This window comes from Balearica regulorum, chromosome Z (genome assembly GCF_011004875.1).
Source record: "Balearica regulorum gibbericeps isolate bBalReg1 chromosome Z, bBalReg1.pri, whole genome shotgun sequence".
In the NCBI taxonomy this organism is placed as follows: Eukaryota; Metazoa; Chordata; class Aves; order Gruiformes; family Gruidae; genus Balearica; species Balearica regulorum.
Genome location: NC_046220.1, coordinates 73,918,125 through 73,934,841, shown reverse-complemented (window position 1 = coordinate 73,934,841; position 16,717 = coordinate 73,918,125). Strand labels below are relative to the sequence as shown.

At 41.6% G+C, this 16,717-nt stretch overlaps 1 protein-coding gene across 2 annotated transcripts in view; it reads right to left on the bottom strand.

Moving 5' to 3' along the window:
- The window catches only part of PRLR (prolactin receptor), a 162,249-nt gene that overhangs the window by 71,680 nt on the left and 73,852 nt on the right, over positions 1–16,717 (bottom strand). The gene's annotated exons all lie outside the window — the stretch shown is intronic.

Sequence of the window (16,717 nt, the reverse complement as noted above, 5' to 3'; positions counted from 1 at the left end):
ATCCTAGTACAACTGTGATGTCATACCCAGATTTTCATGGAGTTATGAGGTAAGAGTTGTAAAAAGAGTCCATCATACAACTGAAGAGCTTCCAAGCCCAAGTGACCTGTGGTTCAGCTACCTGTCTCCAGAATCACAGAAAAGAGCTACACACAGCCCTGTGAGCTACGAAAAGTTAATTGTTACTTGTGGAACCAAGGAGATATTTTCCTGAGAGGATTAAAATCCGCTAAATACACAAAGAGCAACTTTTCTCAAGCATGTTTGTTACAATTAAGTAGCAGTAGGATCCCCATGCAATGGGATAGCATGAGAAAAGTCTGAGAAGTAAACAATTTGGACACATGATATTGGTCCTTAAGCTGTGGCTACCAGTCTTCCCACAGTCAGGAAAAAAAAAGCTTTAGGGTCTGGTGAAAAAATAGTAATGAGGGTGTGTGTGTGGGGACAAAGTCCTTAAGATCCAGTGAAAATACCTCCTATTTAAGTAATCTAATCCATACACTCTAGATCATATCTACCTGGCTTTGGATGCACAGTACATATAAAGTTGTGATTTCTTGTATAAAGAAACTTGAAATTTCAGGTTTGTGTCAAGCACCATCCATTATCGGTGGTCAGAACGAAGGCACAGACATCATTCATACAAGGAGTGTAGGTTACACTGACCTCTCTCCCAAATGCCAGGGGTGTAATTCTACAACACACTGATGTACACCAATACTGCTATCTCAGGAAGCTTTCCTAACTAAACTTACTGCCCTTCCCCTACTACCGTTTCCTACTTATTCAGTTGGGTTGATACAGCTGCTTATGGGTCTGTGAGGCAATCAAGGAAAGGGTTTGTACTAAAAAATAACCTACAATTTTTCTTAAAGCCTGAGTCATCTAGGTGATTCAGTTTATACTATCACTAAACAAACAGCTGTATTGGCATGACAGAGTGATAGTGAGTTGGAGGACAGGGTGATGAAATAAATGCTTAAGTCTGGAATTTCTTTAGCATTGGTATTACAAGTCATGTATAATGGAAACACTCTTTAGTTGACACCTATTCAAGGTTAATATTTTTTCTTACTTCACATCAAACATCAGACCAACCCCCAAAAAAGTGCTAGGTGCCATAAAGTCACTTATCCTAAAGTCATGCTTGTGATCATAATGTTTGTTAAATCTCCAGTACTACACATTGACATTAAATTAAGTCATCTCCATCTCTTGCATCCACAAGAAAATATAGTTTTCAGTTGAAAGGGGACAGACAACCCTTCCACTTGAGACTGGTGCCTACACTCCAGAATAATTCTTTCCTCCACTATTCCTACTTTCTGGCATTAGCCGGTAACTCTGTTTAGTGTGCTGCTGCTCAGCTGACCTTCTACTGCAGGAACAGGAAAAGAGAGGAGAAAAGATGTTTTTCTCCTCCTTCTGGAGCATTCCTGAGTTCCGGTTTGAATTTGCTAATTAATTTTTACCGGAGCCAGGAAACAGCAATCAGGTGTTCACCATTCCTTTGTTTCCAGGATGTTCTCAGCAGTGACAGTGAATGATGTATTTTGTTGCACATTGACCTGCCAGCTTGTGCATTGCAAAGGACCATATTTCAAGACTTTGGCGCTGGAGCATTCAGGGTTGGATTTTGGGACACTGAGGAATAGAACTCAAACCTGAGTTCTGACACTGGGTGAACAGATGTTAACAGATGTAGAGGATTGAGATTCTTTGGCGGGACTGCAGCTTGAAACAGCTTTCATTGCTCTTCAATAGATTCAGCTTTGAAGGAAAACAAAAATCATGACAAGTTTTTCCTGTTAAGAAAAACACATTTTCCCAAATATTCAAACAGCACAATAGTAGATTATAAAAAATAGAGGCTCAAGACTTCCTGTTACTTGATTCAGATCAAGAACTGGAATGCAAGTCTTCCTTGCTACAGTGAACTCAACTAGAGCTCCTGGCTTTAGTGGAATTGTTGTCTCCATCTTTTTATTAGTAATTTCACCTTGTTCTGATGATATGAAGACTTGAATGTGAAGTACCATGGAATGTCTTGTCCCTGTTTCTTTGGGCACAATCCAGCTACATTTCTCCCTCAAAGAATTGCCTTCAACAATGCTGTATTGCCCTGACACAATCCTTTTGTACTATCCCTTCCTTACACAACAATAAGAAAAATTAAAACACTCCTCACTATGCATTAGCAATCATTTCCCAGAATAAAGACTTCCAGAAACCTCTCCTGGGGTGCCTCTTAGCTTCCATACTGCAAGACTTAGACTGCTGTTTCTGTCAGGCATAAAATCTCCCAGCCATGTCCATTTCTATGTCCCAGGCTTTCTGGACTGCTTTCTTTTGTAGGAATTCCTAAATCCCACTTCAACACAATTTTTTAAAAAAAATATCTTTCCCTATTTTCTCCACTGTTTCTCCCAAAGGTTCACAACAGTGCTTGTACTACTTCTGTAATACTCCATGATTTTAACACATCCCTAGGCCCCATCACTAGCTTATCTCATCTCTAGCAACCTTACACAGGAATCTAGCCTTTTTTGAGATTTACAGAGCCCATCACAGTTAATTTTCTACAATACAGCAGCAAACCAATCTTTCCCCCCAAATTAGTTCAATTTTCCTCCTTACACCACTCCCTGCCTGCCACAGGATGTACCTGCAGAAATGATGTCAGACTCAGCTAATTCATTGAGTCCGTTCATTACCTCTGTTTACAGGACCCTCTCATGGCCTCCAACAAGAGTATGCATGATTAGATTAGGATTGACCCTTAAAAATTCCAGGGACCATGAGATAATCTCTTAAACCCCAACCAATGCCATTACTACTGAGTTATAAATGAGTCTCAAATTCTGTATCTCAACTCAGCCTGCCTGAACTGTTCCCCTTTGTATGGTTATTAAATGTTAGTTGAACCAGAGAGTAAAAGGCAAAATGTAATCCAGCAGCAAAAACATTCATCTACAATGCTGGACAGCCAAGATCCCTGCTACAGTTTATACTGCATTATTTACAAAGAGTGGAACTACTGACAAAAGAAATTAAACTATTTCATTTTTCATAAATATTAAATATTAACACTAGTTAACTACTTGGTGATGTGAGGTGAAACAATTCTGTAGTAGCTATTCAGACTTCTTTCAAACTGGAAAAAAAAAAAGGTATCATAGTACTTTTATCCTTATGGGTAAGATAAATCATTTGGGGCATAAAATACTACAGTTAAAGGCTCTCCTCAAGTTGAAAGAAAGCAAGGACCTGGAGCTGATTGTCTAAAAACCCATGAGAATGAATGACCTAGCCTCTCAACTACTTTAACTAGAATTTCTGGTTAAAAATTATAATGAGAAACATCTCCCTTCCAAATAATAATAAAAAGACGTTTTTTAATATTCCCATGGTACATTTGTGTCTCAGCAAATAAAACTTCCCAACATTTTACATCCATACTTCTTCATATATGTCATGAGTATATATGTTCCATTATGCATCAGGATGTTGGAAAGGGGGACTGAAAGAAGTTATATTGAAAGAAACTAGATAATACTGTGGAAGGTACAAAGAAACATGCAAATTTGTTTTTAAAAGAAAACATTTTAAATTAATCTTAAAATCTTAATTATAAAATCATTTAAAGAAGTTACTATGCAATTTTTAAATGAAAATCATCTGTATATGAGTTCAGAATTTGTTTGCAAAACCAGATATTAAACCACACTATTCAACAGCTACACTATCCCTTCATGCTCTTTATGAAGTCAGATGGTGCATTGCTTCAAGGAGCGTGTCTTTCTAAAGACCTCAGTCTCATAAAACCCACCCTGCTTTAAACCATCAAGCACCTCTTTACCTCAACAAGTTCACCCCTAACTTACATTATTGTTCTGAAATCATATTCAGGTTTCTTGTGTCTGAAACAGAAAATTAAGGGTCTACCTGTCAGTGCCATCCACAGATATCAAGCTAGTTCTGAGTAAATTAGCTGCAGCATTTAAATGAGTATCACTGCATTAATGTAACCCTCCACAGCGGCTAATATGTTCTGCTTTGGTAGCATTGTGTAATGTAGACATTTTCCCTTACAGTTTTAGTTAATGAAAGACTCTTTTCCACATTTTCTTCCAAAATCTGTTGTGTAATATCACTGTGTGCTGTAAATAGCTTCCCACTTCCATCTGCTGCCTCAAGTGTCTTCTCTAAACTGCTTTGGTTTGTGAAGTGTTTGCTTTGTAGTTCTTCAGGGTAAAGCATTTGTTAGCCTTGTCACAGCATATCATCTCTTCTAAACTACAGCTGCCAATTAACACCACACAGTGGCGTGTAAGTGCTATACTGCTAATACAGTACATTCATACTAGTTAAAGAGAGTCTAAAAATGTACATTAAAAAATCATTTTAATGAAGAAATTTCACAATAGATTGGACATCATTCATTTAAGGGAGTATTCCCCTTTATCAAGAGGCTGAACAGCTGCTACACTTTCAATGATTGTAGAGCAACTGATGAATATAAAAAAGCAGTAAGAAATCCAAGAGCCCTGTGAGGTCAATGGCATGCAATATCATTAACCATCTGATTCGAGAACCTCTTGCTCAGTGCTCTGGGAGAAAACAAACTTTAAAGGCCCCGCAAATACGATATGGATAACAATCATTCTTGAATTAAATTGGGTTTGTCACTATATTGACAAAAACATATTAAAATTTTAAATTAGATTTTATCATGGCTGATTTCTATTACAGATCATATCAAAACATGATTTTTACCTATACCAGTCATTGCCACAGTTTCCAGGAAAGTTCAAATTAGCTGAGATAATTTGAATGATGCCAGGTAATCCTGAAACATGGTTGTACTGGGTTTGCATGGCAACATTTTGGTAGTGGGGGAGCTACAGGGGTGGTTTCTGTGAGAAGACTCCAGAAGCTTACCCCATGTCTGACAGAGCCAATGCCAGCTGGCTCCAAGATGGACCTGCCACTGGCCAAGGCCGAGCCCATCAGTGACAGTGGTAGCACCTCTGAGGTAACAGAGTTAAGAAAAGGTAAAAACTGCTGCACAGCAGCAGCTGGGAGAGAGGAGTGAGAATGCATGAGGGAAACAACTCTGCACACACCCATGTCAGTGAAGAAGGAGGGGGAAGAGCTGCTCCAGAGATTCCCCTGAAGCCCATGGAGAAGACCATAGTGAGGCAGACTGTCAACCTGCACCCCATGGAGATCCATGGTGGAGCAGTTATCCACCTGCAGCCCATGGAGGACCCCACATCGGAGCAGGTGGATGCCCAAAGGAGGCTGTGACCCCATGGGAAGACCACGCTGGAGCATGCTCCTGGCAGGACATGTGGCCCCAGGGAGTGAGGAGCCCACACTGTAGGAGGTTTGCTGGCAGGACTTGTGACCCCATGGGGGACCCATGCTGGAGCAGTCTGGTCCTGAAGGTCTGCACCCTGTGGAAGGGACCCACGCTGGAGTAGTTTGTGGCAAGGACCCACGCTGGAGAGGTTCATGGAGGACTGTCTCTTGTGGGTGGGGTGCCATGCTAGAGCTGGGGAAGAGTATGAGGAGGAAGGAACGGCAGAGACGTGTGATGAACTGACCACAACCCCATTCCCCCTCTCCATGCACTGTTCAGGGGGAGGATGTAGACAAATCAGGAATGAAGTTGAGCCTGGGAAGAAGGGAGGGGTGGGGAAAAGGTGTTTTTACATTTATTCTTATTTCTTATTATCCTACTCTGGTGATAATAGGAAATAAATTAAATTAATCTTCCCAAGCTGAGTCTGTTTTGCCCATGATGGTAATTGGTGAGTGATCTCTCCCTGCTCTTATCTCGACCTAGGAGCCTTTCGTCATATTTTCTCTCCCCTGTCCAGCTGAGGAGGGCAGTGATAGAGTGGCTTTGGTGGGTGCCTGGCCTCCAGCCAGGGTCAACCTACCACAGCACTGATAGCACAGTGACTCACAGTTTTACAATTATGTTCCAACACAACATGCTGATTAAATATCATTATTACTATATAGTTTCTATAATGACTACAGTCTCTAGCCTTAGACTGCTTTGCTGTGCGCTGTACAAATACAAAAGATATGGTTCCTGTTTCAAAGAATGTCAAACCTAATAATTTCATAGGAATCATAGGATGGTTTGGGTTGGGCGGGTCCTTAAAGATCATCTAGTTCCAACCCCCCTGCCATGGGCAGGGACACCCTCCACTAGACCAGGTTGCCCAAAGCCCCATCCAATCTGGCCTTCAACACTTCCAGGGATGGGGCATCTACAACTTCTCTGGGCAACCTGTGCCAGTGCCTCACCACTCTCACAGTAAAGAATTTCTTTCTAACATCTAATCTAAATCGACCCTCCTTCAGCTTAAACCCATTGCCCCTTGTCCTGTCACTACACTCCCTGATAAACAGTCCCTCTCCAGCTTTCCTGTAGGCCCCTTCAGGTACTGGAAAGCCACAATTAGATCTCCCCAGAGCCTTCTCTTCTGCAGGCTGAACAATCCCAACTCTCTCAGCCTGTCCTCACAGGAGAGGTGCTCCAGCCCTCTGATCAGCTTCGTGGCCTCCTCTGGACACTCTCCAACAGCTCCATGTCTCTCCTGTACTGGGGCCCCCAGAGCTGGACGCAGTACTCCAGGTGGGGTCTCACCAGAGCAGAGTAGAGGAGCAGGATTACCTCCCTCGACCTGCTGGTCACGCTGCTTTTGATGCAGCCCAGGACACAGTTGGCTTTCTGGGCTGCAAGTGCACACTGCCAGCTCATGTTGAACTTCTCATCAATCAACACCCCCAAGTCTTTCTCCTCAGGGCTGCTCTCAATCCATTCCCCACCCAGCCTATATTTGTGCTTGGGATTGCGCCGATCCACGTGCAGGACCTTGCACTTGGCCTTGTTGAACTTCATGCTGTTCGCACGGGCCCACCTCTCCAGCCTGTCAAGGTCCCTCTGGATGGCATCCCTTCCTTCCAGTGTGTCGACCCCACCACACAGCTTGGTGTAGTCGGCAAACTTGCTGAGGGTGCACTCGATCCCACTGTCCATGTTGCCAACAAAGATGTTAGACAGTGCCAGTCCCAGTACCGACCCCTGAGGAACACCACTCATCACTGGTCTCCACTTGGACATTAGGCTGTTGAACACAACTCTTTGAGTGCGGCCATCCAGCCAATTCCTTATCCACCAAGTGGTCCATCCATCGAATCCATGTCTCTTCAATTTAGGGACAAGGATGTCATGTGGAACAGTGTGAAATGCCTTGCACAAGTCCAGGTAGATGATATCTGTCACTCTTCCCTTGTCCACCAACGCTGTAACCCCATCATAGAAGGCCACCAAATTTGTCAGGCACGATTTGCCCTTAGTGAAGCCATGTTGGCTGTCACCAATCACCTTCTTATTTTCCACGTGCCTGAGCATAGTCTCCAGGAGGATCTGCTCCATGATCTTGCCAGGTACAGAGGTGAGACTGACCAGCCTGTAGTTCCCTGGGTCTTCCTTTTTACCGTTCTTAAAAATGGGGGTTATGTTTCCCCTTTTCCAGTCGGTGGGAACTTTGCCAGACTGCCAGTACTTCTCAAATATGATGGAGTGTGGCCTGGCCACTTCATCCACCAGTTCCCTCAGGACCCGTGGATGCATCTCATCAGGTCCCATGGACTTGTGCACCTTCAGGTTCCTTAGATATTCTCGAACCTGATCTTCTCCTACAGTGGGCGGTTCTGCATTCTCCCAGTCCCTGCCTTTGCCTTCTGTGACCTGGGCAGTGTGGCTCAAGCATTTGCCAGTGAAGACTGAGGCAAAGAAGTCATTGAGTACCTCAGCCTTCTCCATATCCTGGGTAACCAGGTCACCCATTTCATTCCAGAGGGGACCCACATTTTCCCTCGTCCTCCTTTTATCACTGACATACCTATAGAAGCTTTTCTTGTTGTCCTTGACATCCCTGGCCAGATTTATTTCTATCAGGGCTTTGGCTTTCCTAACCTGATCCCTGGCTGCTCGGACAGTTTCTCTGTATTCCTCCTAGGCTACCTGCCCTTGCTTCCACCTTCTGTAGGCTTCCTTTTTTTGTTTGACTTTGCCCAGGAGCTCCTTGTTCATCCATGGGGACCTCTTGGTGTTTTTCCCTGACTTCCTCTTTGTTGGGATGCATCGCTCCTGAGCTTGGAAGAGGTGACCCTTGAATACTAGCCAGCTATCTTGGGCCCCTCTTCCTTCCAGGGCTTTGTCCCATGGTATTCTACCAAGCAGATCCCTGAAGAGGCCGAAGTCTGCTCTCCCAAAGTCCAGGGTAGTGAGCTTGCTGTGCACCCTCCTTGCTGCCCTGAGGATCTTGAACTCCACCATTTCGTGGGCACTGCAGCCAAGGTTGCCCTTGAGCTCAACATCCCCTACCAGGCCCTCCTTGTTGGTGAGAACAAGGTCCAGCATGGCACATCTCCTTGTGGGCTCCTCTGTCACTTGGAGGAGAAAGTTGTCATCAACACATTCCAGGAACTTCCTGGATTGCTTGTGCTCTGCTGTGATGTCCCTCCAACAGATGTTGGGGTGGTTGAAGCCCCCCATAAGGACCAGGGCTTTTTTTTCATATTTCAATTTCATGCATAAAAGTTTCTCAGTAAATTGTAGACTAGAAGAGGTCTCAGGAGGTCATCTAGACCATCAAAGTGCCCTAAGAAGGGATTAACAATGCCGATTTCATTCCTGATTTGCTTAAGCTGTTCTTTAAAATTTCCAATTAGGGGAATTTCACAATCTCCTTAGGCAATGTAGGCTACTGCTTTATTATCATTATTATTAATATGTTCTTAATATCTGATCTGTATCTTCCTTGCTGCAACTTAATCCAAGTACTTTTGTTGCGGTCTAAAAGCAACAAAACAACAGAGTACTCCTGCCTCTTTGCAGAGCTAAAAAACAATACTTCGAACACTTCAAATATATCACCCTTGTCTTCTCTTATTTAGATTTCCGTTGTGCTTCATTTTATCATATGCCACATTCTCCAGACCCCCAAATCTTCTTGTTACTCTCCTGCAGACTCTCTGCCTACCCTTCATGAAGCACTGTGCCTCAGAATGGCAAACTATTTTAGTTGAGGTCTTGAAAATACTGAAGAGAATAAAAGAATCACTTTGCACACCTCAAACCAGACTGCAATTTAGAAATCCTGGCATGGTACTTACTTTCTGCACAGCAAGATGACATTACTGACTCCTGTTCCTCTTGTGTACAATTATAATCTTTATTTATACAAAATACCTTCTTGGATCCTTGTTACCTCTTTCCTGTATTTGTGCAATTGAGTATCCATGTTTAAGAGCAGCACCTTGCTCTTGTTCCTGCTGAGTAACCTTTTTTTCATCAGAAACAATACAGCAACATATCAAAATAACTGCTTTCTCTTCTGTTTCTCCAGTCAACTCTCCTTTCACTGTTGTTTAGTACATACACTTGGTATGTTATCCATGTCACTAACAAAATACTGATTAGTTGCCACACCAAGGAGTTAGTCTTGTGCAGCTGGCTTCAATCTGTCTTTTCGTTCTGACGTCGACCCACCAATAAACACTTGTAAATGGTTTTCCAAGGACCTACGCATCCAGCACAGTAATTTCATCTAGGCTATGTGTTTCTAGCTAATTTATGAAAATTTCATGAAACTGTATTGAAAGCCTGACCACAGTGCAGATGTATGACATCACTGCTGCTCTTGTTGGCCTTCTTCAGAAGGGAACCGGAGTGCTTTGAGAAGATTGTTTCCTTTTCTCAGGAACCCATGTTGCTGTTACTTATCTCCATGTTCTCTCCTATATTCATTTCAGTGTCTTCCAGCAGTTCATAATCAAGTGATCAAAACACAGATGATACAGTTGTTTCAGTCTTAGTTCCTTAAGAATGGATGATTAAGAGAAATTTACACCATGATTATAAAAGCTATTCTTCACTCTCCTCCCACTAAATCACGTTAAACCTGTATTATCTTTGTTATAATTTGTTTCCTTCTTGTGACTAAGCAGATCCACCTGTTAAAAATGGTCGCACAAAAGACTGCAGAGGTACTACTTGCAAACAGACTACAGGAACCGTTGACTAGGTATTCTGTCCTCTAAAAGATTTTGTCTCCCTTATCCCCTGTCCTTGTTTAGATTCAGAGAAAGAATCTAAACAAGGACCCCCATTTTCCAGTCATGTGACTGGCTTATGCCCCCCCCCCCCAACTAGGTTAGGCCTCCCCAAACTACATCACTGTGCCCATGTGAGGCCACTATTTTGACACAGCCATAACCCATGTGATATCAGCACTTCATGTGATTGGCTGGCAGGTGAGGCCACACCTTGGTCAACCCAGAAGTACAGTGAGAGCAGAATGTCCTCTCTCTGCCCAGCACAGGACTGCTGTTTTGTGACAGCTGCCATTTTGTTAATGCTATAAACTCTGTGATCTCAATGCACCGTGTGACCGTTGGGAGCTGAAACCCGGCCTTCCAAGTCACCTGGAAGCTTCTCAAGGGCCCTTACATATTCTTGACACATATGACATATAGCCATGTAAATATCTCTATAAATATATACAGAAAAGAGTGTACAAATATGTATAAATGCATACATACTTACACTTATTTTCATATTTAAATATGAATTTATATTTGAAAACATTTACATATAAGAGATTGCTTAATAAAAGGTACTGAAATTGAGAAAGTTCAAATATCAATATAAAAAAAAAAAATAAGAAGACAATACTGTTATGGGACCATAAGTTAACCAGACTGCTGAAAAAACAACCAGATCACCATACAGTATTACTTGGGCAGTCTTTGGACTCTGTGCTGTGCTGCAAGATATGGGCAATATTGCCTACTAAAATGGAAAACCAGAACAAAAATTCAACTTTACAAGAACATGTGTAGAGGCACTAAGAAAAGTTCCCAATGGGTCTTCCCCAAAAGATAGCATCCCTTAGATAAATGATAGTTGGGTTGCGATTTCTGAAACAAAACCAAAAGTGTGCAGTGTGACAAGGGTAAGAGATTGCACTTACCAAAAGGCCTCTCTAATGTGAATGGTTCTCCTGAACGTGATGCAGCAGTAAACATGTCTCCTGTTAGGACAGAAGATGAACTCCTGAAGGCAACTCCCAGGTCATCTACAACTTACGTAGCAGACCATGCCTTACAAACACTGAATAAGGATATCTCCTAATGTAACATCCAGCTGCTGAAAGTAGGTGTCAACAAGTAATTCATCAGATTCACTCTTCAACAATTTTGCAGCAAAGATCCAGCACAGTTGTTCAGACCTACACAATCTTTCCTGTTCAAGTCCAGGGGGGCAAATTGTGTTATAGCTGAAAGTAATGGCATCTCAATGAACATGCTCTTCTGGACTTTTGTCTGCACTGGGGCCACTTCAAACAAATCCATTTTGGGTTTGGTACATTATTCTGAGCAGCCACGAACAAAAATCAGCTTTGTTAAAATATATCTCCTTTTCTAGTGGTAAAGTGGGCAGTCATCCTTTGGATTTGTTTCTTTTCTACCGCTCAGTAGGGTTTGTTATTCTTTTACTTCTTCTTGTGGCTGGAATGCAGCCTGGCACTACCCATCCTTTTCCTTTTAAGGGTCTGAGGAAGGCTGTCCCTTCAGGGCTGTGACGTGTCTCTCAACAACTGTTAAGACGACCTGTTTTGCCAGTGTTTGCAACTTGGCCACAACAGCCTGGGAGACACATCTGATCACATTTTTGACAGCTTTCAGCCACGCTTTTAATATGTGGCTTAATAATTTACAAACTCCTTTAGAAGAATGATACAGCTTTTGAAAAGAGGCTCAAGAATATACCTTCTACTCCACTTGGGCTTTTTAATAATTCATGTGCAAGGAGTGGTCCTTTTAATTATTTTACTACTCCCTTTGCTAGTTATTCTTTACTACATGATGGTGTGCTTTCTTAAAATATCAGCACCTTCCAGGGTGGCAGATGCAACTTCACAACCTCCTTTCCACTGTGAAATAATACATGCTTATTTTCATTTATTTCACTGCTGCCTATATCAATATAAGGTTGCTTCACTGGCACATAATGCAGCTTTGTACTGTGTCGCTGTAATGATCTCACTGGCTATTATTTGCCAGAACACAAGCATGATAATAAGACCAATAAATCTCCAACCAGCTGGTGATCAATAAGGTTCTGTGTAGAGGTAGATCAAGATAAACCTTCCAGGCATGTCAGCTGAAAAGGGAAACTGTCACTGGCAACCGTGGGAGAAGCTTCCAAAAAAATTGCTAGCTTCCCAGCTGTACAAAAAGTAGAAGAATTTTCATCTGTTTTAAGCTTTGTTTTCCTAATTGCAGGATTGAAGACCAGGCCTATGGCTGGTCAACAGTTAAAGCTCTGTTGTTAGAACTAATCACTGTTTATACATTCCAGCAATATGCATATGGATGGATAATGGACTTCCTGCAAAGAATAATGCCATGTCTTACCCAGCAGCACTATTAATACTATTCCAGCTGTCTGGGTATTGTATTTCTGCAAACCCCACCTCCCACTGGCCTGGCAGCTCCCAGGGGCTTTCAATAGCTGTTTGGTAAAGTTCTAACTGGTGTTTTGTGGGGAAATTCTGGTGCAAGCATTGCTGGGGAGCATGATCTAAAACCCGCAGTTTACTATTCCTCTTTTTCTCCCATTCTGGCTCCAACTGCTAAATATCATGGACTTGAGAGCTTTAATCCAGCTGTTAAATTTCTAGGGCCAGCAACATCACTTTACAAATAGCTGTTCCTTCCTTTGCTTGCTTGCATGCTTCCTTCCTTCCTTCCATTTTTACTGTTAGAGACTTTTCAAATTTGCAGATTCCGTCCTCAACAGTGTTCACTTTTTAAAGTTCATCAGAATAAACCATCCCCCTGATAGCTTGATGACGGTAGTCTCTTACATGTGTTTCTGGCCCGTTCTCACAGTTCCAACTACTATCTGTGAACATCCACTTGTAACCATTGTAAAATCTTTCTTTTGTTCTAGACAACCTCACACGGTCTTCCTTTCTGACTGGAGGCATATTTACTCTAATTTTACACCCATTCCCAGACACGGTTTTCCAAATCTTTGCAGAGCTTGCAGGTTTCACATCCACAGGTCTGACCCTGACAGTACTGTGGAAGCTGTGGTTATAGCTCTTTATTATAAACTCCAGTAATACTTGAATGTAGCAAAAGGTAACTGTGTGCTATAAAACATTCCCACATCTTGGTTTCTAGCATCCCGTTAAAGCCATCTGTGACAGTGGCCTTTGCTTCGTTAGTAGTAACAAAGTGGTGAAAATTATTCTACTTTGTCTAAAGGCTGGTTTAAAAACAGCCATTGCCTGCTTCGTCTGTAATTACTGAGGCAGAAAAAATGCTTTTAAAAGCCTCAGCTATTTCAGAACCCATTCTGCCTTTTAGACACACAGGCCAGGCACATTTGGATAATATGTTCATCACTATTAAAATAAGCTTAACAGTTACTGTGTTTAGAATATGCCACAAATACCTGTTACTTCTAAAGCGCTTTCTCACTGCCTTACGTACATTCTAAGTGTCCTGGTTCACGAGCCATGCAGCCACCTGGTTTCTGTTCAGACCAACAGTATTCCTGGCTGTTTCAGAAAGGGGAATTACACCCTCAAAGCTTCCTGCTTCCCTGAGAGCATAGTAAATATCTTTTAACAGATGCTGCCGTCTAGTAACATGCACATAGGAAAACAAACATCAGACAATCAATTTAAGTCATGTTCAATTAAACTTTATTTATTAATTGATCATTGGGGTGATGGTGACCTGCTTCTCATTGTCACTGTTTCTTTTCTTTCAAAGCTGTTGTTCTTTTTTTAAGCGTTGTCCCTTTATTTCAATCCTGTGGTCCTAAGCAGGAATAAAAACAGTTCACAGAATAATTCTGTCTTCTACGTAATCAGCCAGGATTATGTTTTCAAAAAGTGCTATAAAATCCACGTCAATGTAAGGATAAGGGAACACATGCACCACAATCCCTTTTGTGGTATTAGCAGTAGCTGTCAGCACACTGAGATGCAGGCAAAATTGTCTCCCACCCTCTCCAGCAAACTTTTGTTTCCAAAATCCCAGCCCAATTGTCTTCTTTCCAATGCATGTGGTCTTTTTAGGAAAACCCTTTGGGGTGTAGGTGTCCCTACACACGTTCCTGTGAAGCTGGGTTTTTGTTCTGGCTTTTTACTTTAGTAAGCAATATGTTACCTGTATTTTCTAGCACTGGACCAAGTGGAAGGACTGCCACAGGAATACTGTATGGTGATCTGGTTGGTTTGAAGGCAGGTGAAGGGGTCCTTTTGGCCAGATTCACAGGTCTGGCCTGCTCTTTGGATGAGCTGGGGCTGGGTGGCAGCTCCTTGGTTAGCTTCACAGGCTCAGCCCTTTGCCCAATGCATATTCAAATTCTTTCATGGCCCCCCACTCTCTGACACACCCCCACACCCTTCAACTGAGCTTGCCTTTTATTTCATTTTCTATTTACATTCAATTTTGACTTAATTTCATTATCTCTTATTAAATTTGTATACACACACTTTATAAATATAGTCCTTATATATTTATAAAGAAGTGTAACTATATACAAACATACATTTATACGCTTTGTACACTCTCACATGTATCTTTATCATCACACTCACACCTCACACATGTATGTATGTATGTGTGTGTATATATATGGATATATGAGGGCCTTTGGCATACTTCTGGGGTAAAGAAAAAGGCAAGGTTTCAGCTGTCAGCAATTACAGGGGGTTCTGAGATCACATGGGGTATGGCCATGACCATGACAAAATGGTAAGTCTCATGGACAACGGGAGGACTTCCTGGGCCTGAGGGATCTGATACGCTTCTGGGCGGAGTGGGTGATATGGCTAGAAGAGGGGGAAGGGCTGCTGAGGACAATGGTCACCAGACCTTTGAGGGGCAGGTCTTCCAGCAGAAGTTAGGGGAATGGGGCCTGCACCATCTTGTATCAAAGTTCTTCTTTACCTGATACTAATGACATTTCTCTCTGTTGCAGCCTTTCTTCACCCTTTCCTCATCTTTCTGAATCACAGTAGAGATCTATGTTGCTACCACTCAAACAAGGAATGAAACGAGGTATTTGACATAAAATAATCTAGGAAACAGTATATAATAATCATTAGAGAGAGTATTTACATAGGAGTAGTATCTTAACATATATTAGTAAGTATTGCAGGCAGGTTGGGTTAATTTGGCTTTACTTAGGTTAAGTAGATATATGATGATTAGGGTATAGTGATGACACAAGACATATGAGGTTGGGCTCTTCCAGGAGAAAAGATCAGAAGAAATACCTTGAATGCCAAATAGCCAACAAATTTTTCTTCCTTATATTAAGACAAAATGGTATGATCATAACCAATTACCTTATCTAGACAAAGATACGTGATGTTATTACTTAAAACAAATGTGCCACACAAGGATCCAACCTTCAGATGCCCTAACTGTGTCATTGAACCTGGTAGTTTAGTAGTTTAGTTAAATCTGGTAGTTTAGTTAAAACTTCCATCTTAATAGGTAATCTATTAATGTTTTTAAAACTAGTTTTTGTTCTTAACTTAAAGTATGTCCTACTATTTTTTGTATTTTTAGGTATTTTTGCTATTTTTATTCTGTATTCAATCACGATCTACTTACCTTTCATGTCACCATAGCACATGACTTTGCCTATCATAACCGAAGTGTACTGTTGTTTTCTCTGTGCATCATGATGAAGTAAATTTAATCTTTTAAAGGAAAAGCCAACTCTCTTTGGATTGGCTTTCTTGAACTCTCATGATATCCCAGCTAATGTTTAGGAGTGGAGAAGTAGCAACAGCAGCAATCCAGTTTTTGGATCAAGCTGTGAGCAGATGTAGATTTGGCTACAAGTCATGTTTGCTCTTCCAAAGGCCATCTCTTGTTTCCTCCAAGGAAGAAGGGTCACACCATACAGAAGCATCCAAAACGTGGTATTCACGAAACAGATTATCCTGTCCTAAATTATAAAACTTCTATATCACGATTGCTCCTGATTGTTCTTGCTCCAGTTAGAGGTCTGAAAGTTCTCAGAAATTATCAGTGTCAAGTTTATTGATTGTTTTTATGAACCAGCACATACTTGCTCACAGGGAATGTTATGTATCACACGTTCACCTGATGTGGAAATGTGACAATTTAAAAGTACTATTAATATGGAATGACTTCACCCTGAGGGAACACTCAATGTGCTAGGAGATTTGCCATGCTAAAAAAAATCTGGTACCTCCAGTTGTCAGGGGGTTGAAAATCAGGAGATCAGAAAATTCCTCAAGACAAGGAAAACAAATTATATCAGAGGTAACAAATGTGCTGAATGAAATCTTTTCAGAGATCATTAACTGTAAAGCTAGAGGGATCATAATGATAATCTAACCTATATACAAAGGCGATAGGTTAAATGCAATCCTGAACAGCAGAGATCTTTCAGAAAACTGTATTCTCAACATTTAGTTTAAATGCTCATTCTTTCACATTTTTAATTCAGCAATCTGGAGTGGGGCAGGAAGAGAAAACAACAAAAATAAAGCAGATGATTGCCCTTGGCTCTTCAAAATAAAAAAAAAAAAAATTAATTACCTAGTGGTCTCTTAGA